This window comes from Nannospalax galili, unplaced genomic scaffold (assembly GCF_000622305.1).
Source record: "Nannospalax galili isolate Female #2095 unplaced genomic scaffold, S.galili_v1.0 scaffold32, whole genome shotgun sequence".
NCBI classification, from domain to species: domain Eukaryota; kingdom Metazoa; phylum Chordata; class Mammalia; order Rodentia; family Spalacidae; genus Nannospalax; species Nannospalax galili.
In genome coordinates, this window is record NW_008335297.1 from 5,407,846 (window position 1) to 5,420,355 (window position 12,510).

A 12,510-nucleotide genomic window follows, 5' to 3' on the forward strand; every position below is an offset into this window, starting at 1 on the left:
TAAAATTTTAAAAATGTTTTGCATGTGCATGTGTGTGATATGTGACCCTGCATGTATTGCATGTGTGTTTGCATGTGTATTTTCACACATGTGTGTGGATACATTGGAGGCCTGAGAATGATATTGGATGTTTTTCTTGGTCACTGTACCTGAGGCAAGCTCTCCTACTTGAACCCAGAGCTGGACAATTTAGCCCCAGGCTAGTTAGCTTGCTCCCAGGGATCACTTGTCTCTGCCTTTCACGTGCTGGGATTACAGGCATGCCACCATGCCCACACAGCATTTTTGTGGGTGATCTCTGCTCTTCACATGGGCATGGCAAGTGTTTGATTCACTGATTCATCTCCCCCAGCCCTATTTTTTTTCCTTTGAGACAAGGTCTCTCTTAATCCAAGCTGAAGTTGAATGCATTATGTGACCAATGATGACCTTGAATTCCTGCCTCTACCTTCTGAGTGCTGGAACTACAGGCATGTGCCACCATGCATGCCAGATAAGAATTCTGCCAACTGAACTACACCCCTAACCCCATTGTTTTATTCTCCTAGGAAACCTTAACCAGGTCGACAAGATGGCCCAGTAGGTAAAGGTGTTTGTCACTAAGCCTGATGACCTGAATTTGAACCCCAGGACCCACAGAGCTATAGGAGAGAAATTACTCCCACAGGTTGTCTTCTGACCTCCACACATGCACTGTGGTGCATGCACACAGTCACATAAATACAAAATCAACCAACAAATAAAACTAAGCTGAGCATGGTGGTACATGCCTTTAAAAGGCCCAGCACTCATGGTAGAGGTTGGGACAGAGGCAGGCAGATCTCTGTGAGTTCGGGACCAGCCAGGTGTACATAGTAAGTTCCAGGTTGTCTAGGGCTACAGGGAGATCCTGTCTTGAAAAGAAAAACAAAAATAAAAGAAAGAGAGAGAAAGGTGATAAGAAATTTAAATATAACTATTGTCAAAGTTTAACAGCTTCAATCAAATCAGAAGTAAATATCACATTAAGGGATCTTGTGCAAAGTGATTGACCAGTGCTCCTCAGATATCCAAGTCACAACGAGGGCCATACCTAAGTGGAAGAACAGGTGCTTAGCCAGGCATGGTGGTGGATAGCTTGCAATCCCAGCACTCAGGAGGATTAACAGCTCAAGGCTGTTCTCAGCTACATTGTGAGTTCAAGGCCAGACTGGGCTACACGAGATCCTGCCTCAAAAAACATTCAGTAATCCAAATAATCCAAAAATCATCCTAGTAAATAGATTAATAAATAAAGCAATAAATCCTTTAAAAAAGTGTAATGGTGTTATGAGGTTGTCTACCAGAGGAGACCACTCAGACACAGAAAATTGCCAAAAGAAAGTCTTTATAGCTAGGTCAGTGACTACACTGGGCATTCAGGTCCCAAGTACAGCCTTTGAGACAGTATCTCCCTGTAGCCCCAGCTTGCCTGGAACTCACTATGTAGACTAGGCTGGCCTTGAACTCACAGAGATCTGCCTGCCTCTGCCTCCAGAATGCTGGGATTAAAGGTGTGTGCCACCATGCCGGGCTATTATGTGTAAGTTTTTATACAGAATAACCACATCCAGGGGTGAAAAGTTTAAGTTTCCAAGCTTAGGTGTGGAAAGCCCCCCACTAAACATTTCTATTCTGCAAGATCAAGTCAAGCAGAAAGTACAGAAGCCATAAATCTGCTGTCAGGTGTGCACTGACCTTTTCTTAGACCCACACCTTGGTGCATCTGGGTCAAACCTTTCCATTCCCACATTTGAGTTAACTGCCTCTAGCTTTAACTATGGGGTTTAGCTGGGGCTTGCTTGTAAAATGGCATAGCTATGGTCAGTCTTGAGGTACCCCACCACAATAGCTTTGGTCTGTGACCCCTTGGGATCATGTCCTACAGACAACAAGGAATGAAGCCCTTGGACTAGAGATAGAAAGAATGTTCAACCAGCATGTTTATTGAAGAAGTCAAAGAGAAATTCCTGCTGGCTGGGAAGCAGGAGGGGTTCCCAGAGATGATGTCATTCAAGGCTTTTTTAAATGGTTACAGAAGAAAGAACAGGTTGGGGATAAGGAGTAAAGAGGCACTTGTCTTCTCCTAGCTCACAGGGTGACTGATAATCTTCCTAGAGCTCTGTCATACTGATCTGTAGGGCATCTGTAAGGACAGGGGCTTTGACCTTGGAGCATCCACTTTTTTTGTTTTTTTTTGGGGGGTCTTTTTGAGACAGGGTCTCCCTGTAGCCCCAGCTGTTCTGGAACCCACTACATAGACCAGGCTGCCCTTGAACTCACAGAGATCCACCTGCCTCTGCCTCCCAAATGCTGGGATTAAAGGCGTGCGCCACCACACTCCGACCAGAGCATCTACTTTTGACACATGAAATAGTGGCCAGACAGTTGGAGTCTTACAGGGGCTAGTCCCTAAATATCTCCCCCACCTCAAAAAGATCAAAGTTACAAACAATAAAAAAGACTGAAAAATGGCTATAAATTGGAGACTGGAAAAATACATATAAAGGCAGATGTAGTGGTTCATGTTAGTAATCCTGTATGAAATATCTAGGAAAGCACTTTCCCTTCCTCCCTCCATCCCCGTCCGTCCGTCCGTCCGTCCCTCCCTCCCTCCCCTTCCTTCCTTCCTTCCTTCCTTCCTTCCTTCCTTCCTTCCTTCCTTCCTTCCTTCGTCTTTTTGAGATCGGGTCTCCGTGCAGCCACAGTTGGCCTGGATCTTGCTATGTAGTGCTGGCTGGCCTGAGCTCACAGAGATTTGCCTGCTTCTGTCTCTCATATGCTGGGATTAAAGGTGTGTGCCGCTATACCTGGCTCTGTCTTTTATTTCAAAGGGAGTTTTACCTTCACCATAACAGAGCCTTCAAGAGGCTGTGAGTCCTGAAGTACTCACAGGCTAGCATTTATGTACAAAGTGTGTGTTTGCAGCTGCACCCTGCTCTTCCCAGTTCCCTTTGCTCATCACCTGTATCTGTTTGGTGTTTTTGCCAACCTGTAAAAATACAAATGCAAGAGATGAAATCTTCTCTGGCAAAAACGTTTTAAAATTATGTGCTTGTCTTTCTTTTCAATACCCTTGTTATACAGTTAATACCTACATTAATATTATTTGTTTCTGAACATGTCAATTATAACTTGTAGCATTATAATTCATTTTCTCACCCACAGCTGGCACCCCTTCAGTCTTAGGACACTGACTGAAGGAAAATCAGCCTGACAGATGACTGAAGAACTGACCATCAATGCCCCCCTGCCTCCCCACTCCAGGAGGGAGATACATCTACTTCAGAACATGTGGCTTCTAGCAAGACATCTGGTTCCTTATCAGCCTTCTTGTAGATCTGGTTCTTTAACAAACCCCCATCAGAACTCCCCATCTCTCCTTCCCAGGTCCCAGGAAGGTGCATGACACCACCCCTAGAAGGCACCCCCCACCTTCTGGGATTCCTGGAAGGCACAACCCCCTTTCTGGGATTTTCTGGGTCCACCTATAAATCTTAGACCTTCCCCAACCCTCCACAACCTCAATTCCTCTGGGTACGTTGCTTGTCCCTTGTAGCTAATAAAGCTGTCCTAGTTTGTTCTTCATTGCTGTGACAAAACACTCTGACCAGTACCAACTTGGGGAGCAAAGGGTTTATTTGTTTTACATCTCCCAGGTTGCTTGCAGTTCATCAGGGAGCCCAGGGTAGAAACTCAGGGCAGGAACCTGGAAACAGGAGCTGGAGCACAGGCCATGGAGGAACGCTGCTTACAGGCTTGCTCTCCTGGCCCCTGCTCAGCCTGCTTTCTTATGCAACACAGGCCCACCTGCCCAGGGGTGGCACCACCCACAGTGGGCTGGGCCCTCCCACATCACTCATCAAGAAGATGCCCTTCAGACATGGCCACAGGCCAGTCCAATAGAGGCAATTTCCCGATTGAGGCTCCCTCAACCCAGGTGTGTCAAGTTGACACTGAAGCTATCCAGCACAAAAGCTATCTGCATCTGTTGAGGTCAGTTTCTACTTTATCACATTGCCTTGTCATCCCAAATTCTAACACTGGCTATGACCCAGGGCCCTTCCACTCTACTTTTATGATTCTGGCTGTTAGATTTAGGAGAGCAGAAAAAGGAAGGAGTTTATTGTTTAGAATTTAGAGTCAAAGCCAGACCTGCCACAGACAAGGAATGCATTCCCTTGTTCAAGGAACACAGCAATCTGGACTTATATAGGAACTCTGTTGCACATACTACAGCTTGCAGGAGTTGACTGACTCCGTGTCAGGGTCTGGTGTTGAGGGTCTCTTCTCCCAAGATTATTTTCTCAGGCAGACAACTTTGTTCTGCAACTCCAGGGGGTGGGGGCGGGGCAAGGACAGCCCAGTGGAGACTTCACAGCTGTGTGTCTTTATTTTCAGTAATATAAAATTCACCTTAACCCCTCCTGCTTTTACACAGCTTTCTGGTCTGAGGAAAAGATGTGTCACCTTCGCTGACCTAATCCTCAGTTCAGTCTGCAAGAGGATCTTCAAAGTGACCTCTGATTGATGCCTGGACCAGTCACCAATTGGGATTCCCTTATTGACACAATTAAAAAGCTGCAACTTCAAGGGAACTTTATATTCTATAATCTGGACTTGATCCAATTTTTCTCACTGTGCCTGTATTTTCTTCTTTACCTCTTTCTGTCCTACCACCTGCCCTCTTTTTCTTTATGCCCCCAGGGCCTAGAATGATAGAATTATGAATTACAAGAGCCACAAGCCTCATTAGGGAAAGCCATAAATCCCTTAAAGTGGCTAACTTGCCCTAAATTGGCATCCTGGCCCTGCTCAAGCCTTATCAACTGGTTACACCACTCCTTTTCAACATAGTGCTTGAAACTCTTGCTAGAGCAATAAGACAAGAGAAAGAAATTAAAGGAGTACTGATTGGAAAAAAAGAGGTCAAATTATCCCTTTTTGCAGATGATATGATACTATACCTAAGAGATCCCAAAAATTCCACCAGAAAACTCCTAGAACTGATCAAGATCAACACTTTCAGTAAAGTGGGAGATTACAAAGTTAATCTACAAAAATCAGTACAGGAAAAAAGAGTACAGGGAAACACTCCCATTCAGCATAGCTCCCCCCCCGCCATGTGTGTGTGTGTGTGTGTGTGTGTGTGTGTGTGTGTGTGAATAAACCTGACAAAAGACATCAAAGATTTCTACCATGAAAATGTTAAATCTTTAAAGAAACAGATTGAGGAAGACACCAGGATATGGAAGACCGTCCTTGCTCATGGATTGGAAGAAATAATATCGTGAAGATGACCATCCTACCAAAAGCAATACATAGATTTAATGTAATCCCAATCAAAAGCCACATGAGATATTTCACAGAATTAGAAAAAAAAAATCCTTAAATTCATATGGAAGCACAAAAGACCCCAGATAGCCAAAGCAACCCTGAGCACAAAGAGCAACGCTGGGGGGATTACTATAGCAGATCTCAAAGTATACTCCAGAGTTGTAGTCATAAACACAGCATGGTACTGGCACAAAAATAGACACATAGATCAATGGAACATCATTGAAGACCCAAACCTAAGTACATGCAATTACAATCACCTGATATTTGACAAAGGTGCCAAGAACACACAATTGGAGGAAAGATATTGTCTTTAACAAATGGTGCTGGCAAAACTGGATCTCCACCTGTAGAAGAATGAAACTAGATCCTCATCTTTCACCTTGCATAAAAGTCAATTCTAAATGGATCAAAGTTCTCAATGTGAAACTCGAAACTCTGAAACTGTTAGAAGAAAACATGGGCAGTAACCTACAAGATAGATGTGCAGGAAAGGACTTTCTAAATCAGACACCAATTGCTCAGGAATTAAAGTCAACAATCAATAAGTGGGACCTCATTAAACTAAAAAGCTTCTGTACAGCAAAAGAAACAAGAAAGTGAAGAAAAAACCCACAGAATGGGATAAAAATCTTCCCCTGTGACACATCTGACAGAGGTTTCACATCCAGAATATATAAAGAACTCAAAAAAACAAAGAATGAAGAAAACAAATGAGCCAATTAAAAGATGGATTAAAGATCTAAACAGTTATCAAAGGAAGAAATAAAGATGGCTAAGAAACATCATAAAATGTGTTCAACATCGTTAGTAATTAGGGAAACACAAATTAAAACCACCTTAAAATTTTACCTTCTCCCAGTCAGACTGGCTAAGATCAAGAGAACAAATGATACCAAATGCAGACAAAGATGTGGAGAAAGGGGAGTGCTCATTCACTGCTGGTGGGATTGCAAACTCCTGCAACCCTTATAGAAAGCAGTGTAGAGAACTCTTAAAAAAACTAAAAATGAGCTGGGTGTGATGGCACTCACCTTTAATCCCAGCACTTGGGAGGCAGAGGCAGATGGATCCCTGTGAGCTGGAGGCCAGCCTGGTCTACATAGCAAGTTCCAGGCCAGCTGAGGCTACAGAGAGACCCTGTCTCAAAAAAAAGACCAAAAACAAATTAATAAATAAATAAATTAATTAAAAAAAATGAACCTACCATATGACTCAGTTATACCACTCCTTGACATATACCCAAATACTCATCCTATTGCAGAGATATCTGTACACCCATGTTTTTAAAAAATTTATTATTTTTATTTTATCTGTATGCATGTATTGTCTGCTTATAGGTAAGTGCACCCGTGTAGTGCAATGCCCAGAGAGGACAGAAGAGGCTGTCAGATATCCCGGAACTGGAGTTATGGACAATTGTTAGCTGCTATGTGTGTGCTGGGATTCGAACTCAGGTCTTCTTCAAGAACAACCAGTGTTCTTAACTGCTGATCCATTTCTCCAGCCCTGTATAACTATGGCTGTTGCTGCTCTTTTCACAATAGCTAAGAGATGGGAGCAACCTAAGTGCCCTTCAACTGATGAACGGCTAACAAAAATGGTACATTTACACAATGGAGTTCTACTCAGCAGTAAAGAAAGATGAAATAATGAAATTTGCAGGTAAATGGATGGACCTAGAAACTGTTATATTAAGTGAAGTAACACAGACTCAGAAAAATGAAAGACACATATGTTCTCCCTCACTTGTGATTCTTAGCACCAAATCCTTATACGTGAATACATATCCTGATGTAACTGCAGAAACCAGGAAAATGGAAGGAAACAAGGAAGGTAAAGGGAAAGGAGGAACTCAAGAGAGAAGAATAGTAGGAGACAGGTGTTACTAAGGGAGAACTATGTAAAAAAGGGGGTAGTTAAAGGGGAGGGGGAGGAGGACTATATAAAGAGCTATGGGAATAAAAGGAGGAAGGAGCTCAAAAGAGGTGGGACCATAGCATACAAAAAGTATCAAAGGAGAAATGGGGACACTTTAAATGGGGAGGGCAGGGAAGGAGGCTAATACAGGGCGAGAAAGAGGAGAGATTAATATTGCTTGGGTAGTATAAAAAAACAGGCAGAATCATATTAGTCCAAAAACCTACTGAAAAATTACAGATATAATATCCCTACATGAGTCTGTGAGTATGGCTGAAGATTACATAAGAAGAAACAATGCCAGAGAGGAGAAACCTTCTTTTGAGTTGCTGGCCAGGGAAGTCCAAGAGACTCCCAAATGTGGTCACCGGCTGTGGCTTCTCTCCTCCGGCTATGGCCGCTCTCCTGCTCTCTTAGTTCCTCCAATCAGTCATCTGGTCGGGACCCCAGGGCTGGTGAGGAGTCTGTGCCAGCTTTGCCACATTCAGATGCAGGAGACCAGGTTCAGTGACACAGATCTGCTTTATTGCAGGAAGGCACAAGCTTATATAGGGGTAGTGGTCCAATCACAGCACAGCAAGTAAGATACCTTATTAGCATGACAGGTTTAGCATCCTATCACAGTACAGCAAGTAGGATACCTTGATTCCAAGGGTGGTGATTAGGCAGTGGCGAGCTCTAGGCATCGGTCCCATGATCTGCCAATGGGATCAAAATGTCACGAGGCGTTCCTTGTGGCTCCAGCGGTTGGGCCGTTCCTCAGGCCTGCTGTATGGCTGTCAATAAGACTTTCACTGTAGGCTCAAGCCTGTCCCCCACACCCAAAAGTAAACAGGCTATTGCCACAGTCCTTGATTACCTCCCAGAACTTGATGGTAAGACCCTATTGCTGAACACAGGACATGCTTTGCACACAGGATTTGGAGCAGTAGAGCTGGAACTGACCTGGAAGCCACCTCCCCTGAAGGCTAGTTTTCATAGCTTTGGAGAGCACTACGAAAGCTGGTAAGGGAGCACATCAATTGATGGTCCAACCCCAGCTTTAAGGCCTAAAAATCACATCAATGACCAGCATAGCAAACAACATTGGTGCAGTACTGGCACTTTTATCTTGAGGGTAATCAATAGCTACCTAATTGGACTTAAAACCCATTCAATGGGAGGAAACTCATGTCTGGTACTGTATTGGTAGCCAAACCTTGCTGCAGTAACCCCGGTGAAGTCCATTTCCCAGTGTTTGGTGGGTGATGTGTTCAATTTTTTTATCCAGATGGGATAAGAAATATCTGTCTCTGATTACTTTTTTTTTTTTTGGGTCTTTTTGAGACAGGGTCTCCCAGTAGCCCCAGCTAGCCTGGAACTCACTATGTAGACTAGGCTGGCCTCAAACTCACAGATAACTGCCTCCCAAGTACTGGGATTAAAGGCCACCATGCCCAGTGTCACTGATTACTTTTTTCAGCTTAGTTGATCCCAGGTGAGTGGATTCGATAGAGGAGAGGCAGTCCCAGGGCCCAGGTAAAATGAGGCGGATCCCTGCTGTTGGGCCCATTTTTTCTCTTCACTAGTGTATTCAGTAGTTCCAGTAGGTCAGGTTCAGGCAGGGGAGTGAGCACCTGGGGTGGGCCAAGCACTTGTAGTGCCCCCACTGCCTCTTAGGTGTCTCTCTTTGCTGTGACATCTGCAAGTCTGTTACCCTGAGCCTTGGATGAATCTCCTTTTTGAAATGGATGATAGCAAGTTTTTCAGGCAACCAGATGCCTGCCAGAAATGCTAAAATTTCTTCTTTCCTCTTGATTTCTCTTCCTGTTGAGGTGAGCAGGCCCTGTTCCTGATGCAAAGTGCCATGGAAATGTGCAGTGGCAAAGGCACACTGGCTATCAGGATAAATATTGACTACATGGCCGTTCCCCACCTCAGTGCTTGAGTCAAGGCTATTAATTCCACCCTGTGGCTGAGGTTTCTTGGGGGAAGGAACTGGGCCCAGATCACCTCGGAGAGAGTCACTACAACTTGCGCCTGCATACCAGACCCTGTCCTGCACTAACTGTTCCCATCCCTGTACAGGGTAGCGTCTGCTTTCTCAAGGGGCTGGTCTTGAAGATCAGGATGCCCATGTTGCAGGTGGTCAATAACTTGAACACAGTTGCGGGCTGGCTGTTCTCTGAGGTCAGGTAATAGGGATGCTGGGCTCAGTACTGCAGAAGGTGAAAATTAGATTCTGGGTATATCTAGAAGGAGGGCCTGATATTGGGTGATACTGGCATATGATATTCAATGCTCAGGGGCTCCCCGAGGAGCATTTCAATGGAGTGAGGGGTATTGATGACTACCTCCTGTCCCATAATCAGAAGAGGGCATCAGATCCACTGGAAATGGAATTACAGAAGGTGGCTAGCTTTTATGTAGGTGCTGGGAACCAAATCAGCAATTGCTCTTAACTGCTGAGCCATCTCTCCAGTCCCATACTGCAATTTCTGAAATCTTTCATCTACCTAAAACAAGAGTCTCCCCAAAGAACACAAATGAAATTTGTCATAATTCCCTTTCCTGCTGTCAGAGTGCCAGACGGGCACACACACACACACACACACACACACACACACACACACACATTTGAGAATATATTTTGCTACTGACTGTAAATGGCAGCAGTAAAATCAACACTTGCTTTTTTGATGCATGGAAGCTTACTTTAAACAATACTTTCAGGATGCAAGTAGTGCTTCAAGAAAGGAATAGGCTCCTTTTCACTTAATTCACATTCCTTTCAATCATAGAAGCAAAAGTTAAGCTGCAATAGTATATATATAGTCATTGCCTACCCAGTGAGACCCAGTATCAAAATAACTAGCTAGCTAGAAAAAAATAGAAAGAAGTTGGAGCTGGAGAGATGGCTCAGTGATTAAGAACACTGAGTGTTCTTGCAGAAGACCCAGGTTCGAATCCCAGTACCCACGTGGCAGCTAACAACTGTCCATAACTCCAGTTCCAGGGGATCTGACGGCCTCTTCTGTTCTCTGTGGGCATTGCATGACATGGGTGCACTTATATACGTGCAGGCAATACATGCCTACACATAAAATAAAAATAATAAAACATTTTAAAAAATAAAATAAAATAAAAAGAAGTTATTGGTTTTTCTCTCACCCTATCACCTATTAAAAGTAGAGACAATTTCCAGCCCTACTTTTGTACTTTCTTGATTGAATTATTTACCTTTGTGCATTATTATTCTTTGTGTAGTGGGCAAGTGTTCTAGTTTGCTTTCACTTGCTGTAACAAAACACTCTTCCCAGGACCAACTTGGGGAGGAAAGAGTTTATTTGGCTTACATCTCCCGGGTCATATCATCAGGAAACCAAAAGTAGGAACTTAGGGCAGAAACTTGGAGGCAGGAGCTGGAGCACAGTTCATGGAGGAATGCTACTTACTGTCTTGGTCCCCTGGCCCATGCTCAACCTGCTTTCTTATACAATACAGAACAACCTGCCGAGGAATGGCCCTGCCCACAGTGGGTTGGGCTCTCACATCACTCAACAATGAAGAAAATGCCTCACAGAAAATGGCCACTGACCAGTCCAGTGGAGGTAATTCCCCAATTGAGTCTCCCTCTACCTGCCCCAGCCTGCAGGGTGGGAGACAGAGACTCAAACTCCCAGGGACCTGGAATGATGGGACAAGAGACACGAAGAATGACAGTAAGACAAAGAACTCTGATGAAGCTGCCAAAGTTTATTTTTCCACGGGGATTCTTATACGGGCTGAAGTGGGAAATTAGCTGGGGAAGGGGAAGGGAAGGTGTTGTCTCAACGGGTTAATGAATGTCCCTTAGGATGAGGGGACCTGGTGCCCTGAGTCTGGTTGCAGGCTACAGAAATTGGTGGTTGCTCAGGCTTATCTTGAATCATTGGAAAGTTTGCTTATCTTAGGGGGCAGGGAGGACTGATCAGCAAGTTCTCTGGAGGCTGCTTGCCCTGGGGGGCAGGGAGGGCTGCCAGGCAGCGTGGTCCTCCACGTTTCCCCCTTTTCTGTTTATAAGTAAAAGCCATGAGAATTAATAAGTAGGAGCCATGAAGATTATAACCCCTAGGGAGTTGTGCCTCTCTTAGGTTGGAATGATCATCCCCAGTTTACACACACATCATGGGATTAGGCAGCAGCTCAGGCGGCCCTCCTGTCTTAGGTGGTTTTTTGGGGGGAGTCACTCTCATACCCATCATTGACTGTCCAACTCAGCTCTCAGGGGGTGCCACTGAAAGCGTCACCATAACGTATCATTTCATCTTGGGCTCCATCTTGCAGGTCCAGGCGATGATAGTGTACCTGTATAGGCTTTGCTAATAGGGCATCTACTTGCTTTTTGATCAGAGCGACAATTTTGTTGAAAAGATAGGGCCCCAGAGACAACACCAGGAGGAGAAAAATTACTGGTCCAGGAAGGGGGAGGAGGTAAGGGGCCCAGGAAGAGGCAGATAACGAGAACCAGCTGTTTTGTTGTTCTCGTTCCTTTTTTCGTTTTTCAAGCCCCTCTAGGACTTTTTTCATGCCTTCTTTAACCTCTCCTGTTTTACTAACATAAAAACAGCATTCCTCTTTGAGGGCGGCACATAGCCCTCCTTGTTGTAGGAAAAGTAAATCAAGTCCCCGTCTATTTTGGAGGACTACTTCAGAGAGGGAATCAAGGGAATTAGCAAGATCAGTTATTCCCTTTTGGAGGTCTTGGATGTCCTCGTCAATGGTGGCACGGAGCTCTGAGTATCTGGAATTAGAAAGAACATAAGAGGTGATGCCTGTCCCGGTGCTTACTGTGCTGAGACCAAGGAGAACAGAAATTGTGATGGTAGTAATAGGTTCCATGCATCTCTGAGATAATGTAGGGACTGAAGGCTGATTTCATCTGTCAAGAAAATATTACATTTTGAAAGAAAGAAGAGATAGAAATACCTCAAAGGTTTTTTTTTTCTTTCCCAAAAGGATGATTTATTTTAGAATTTAGATGGTTTTTATACATCCCAAGGAACTAGCAGCCACGTGGGATATGGCAGTCACACACAAAGATTTAGGGTACAAAGAAACAGGACATTTAGTCTGTTAGTTGGGGCCAGAAGAATGCTTAAATTTTACTCAAGGTTACCAGTACCTGCCAGTAATTTATTGGCCACAGTGTTTTTTTTTTCCCCCTAAGTTCCCCTTCATCACAAATCATGACCATGGCACCAGAAGCCCTCCTGG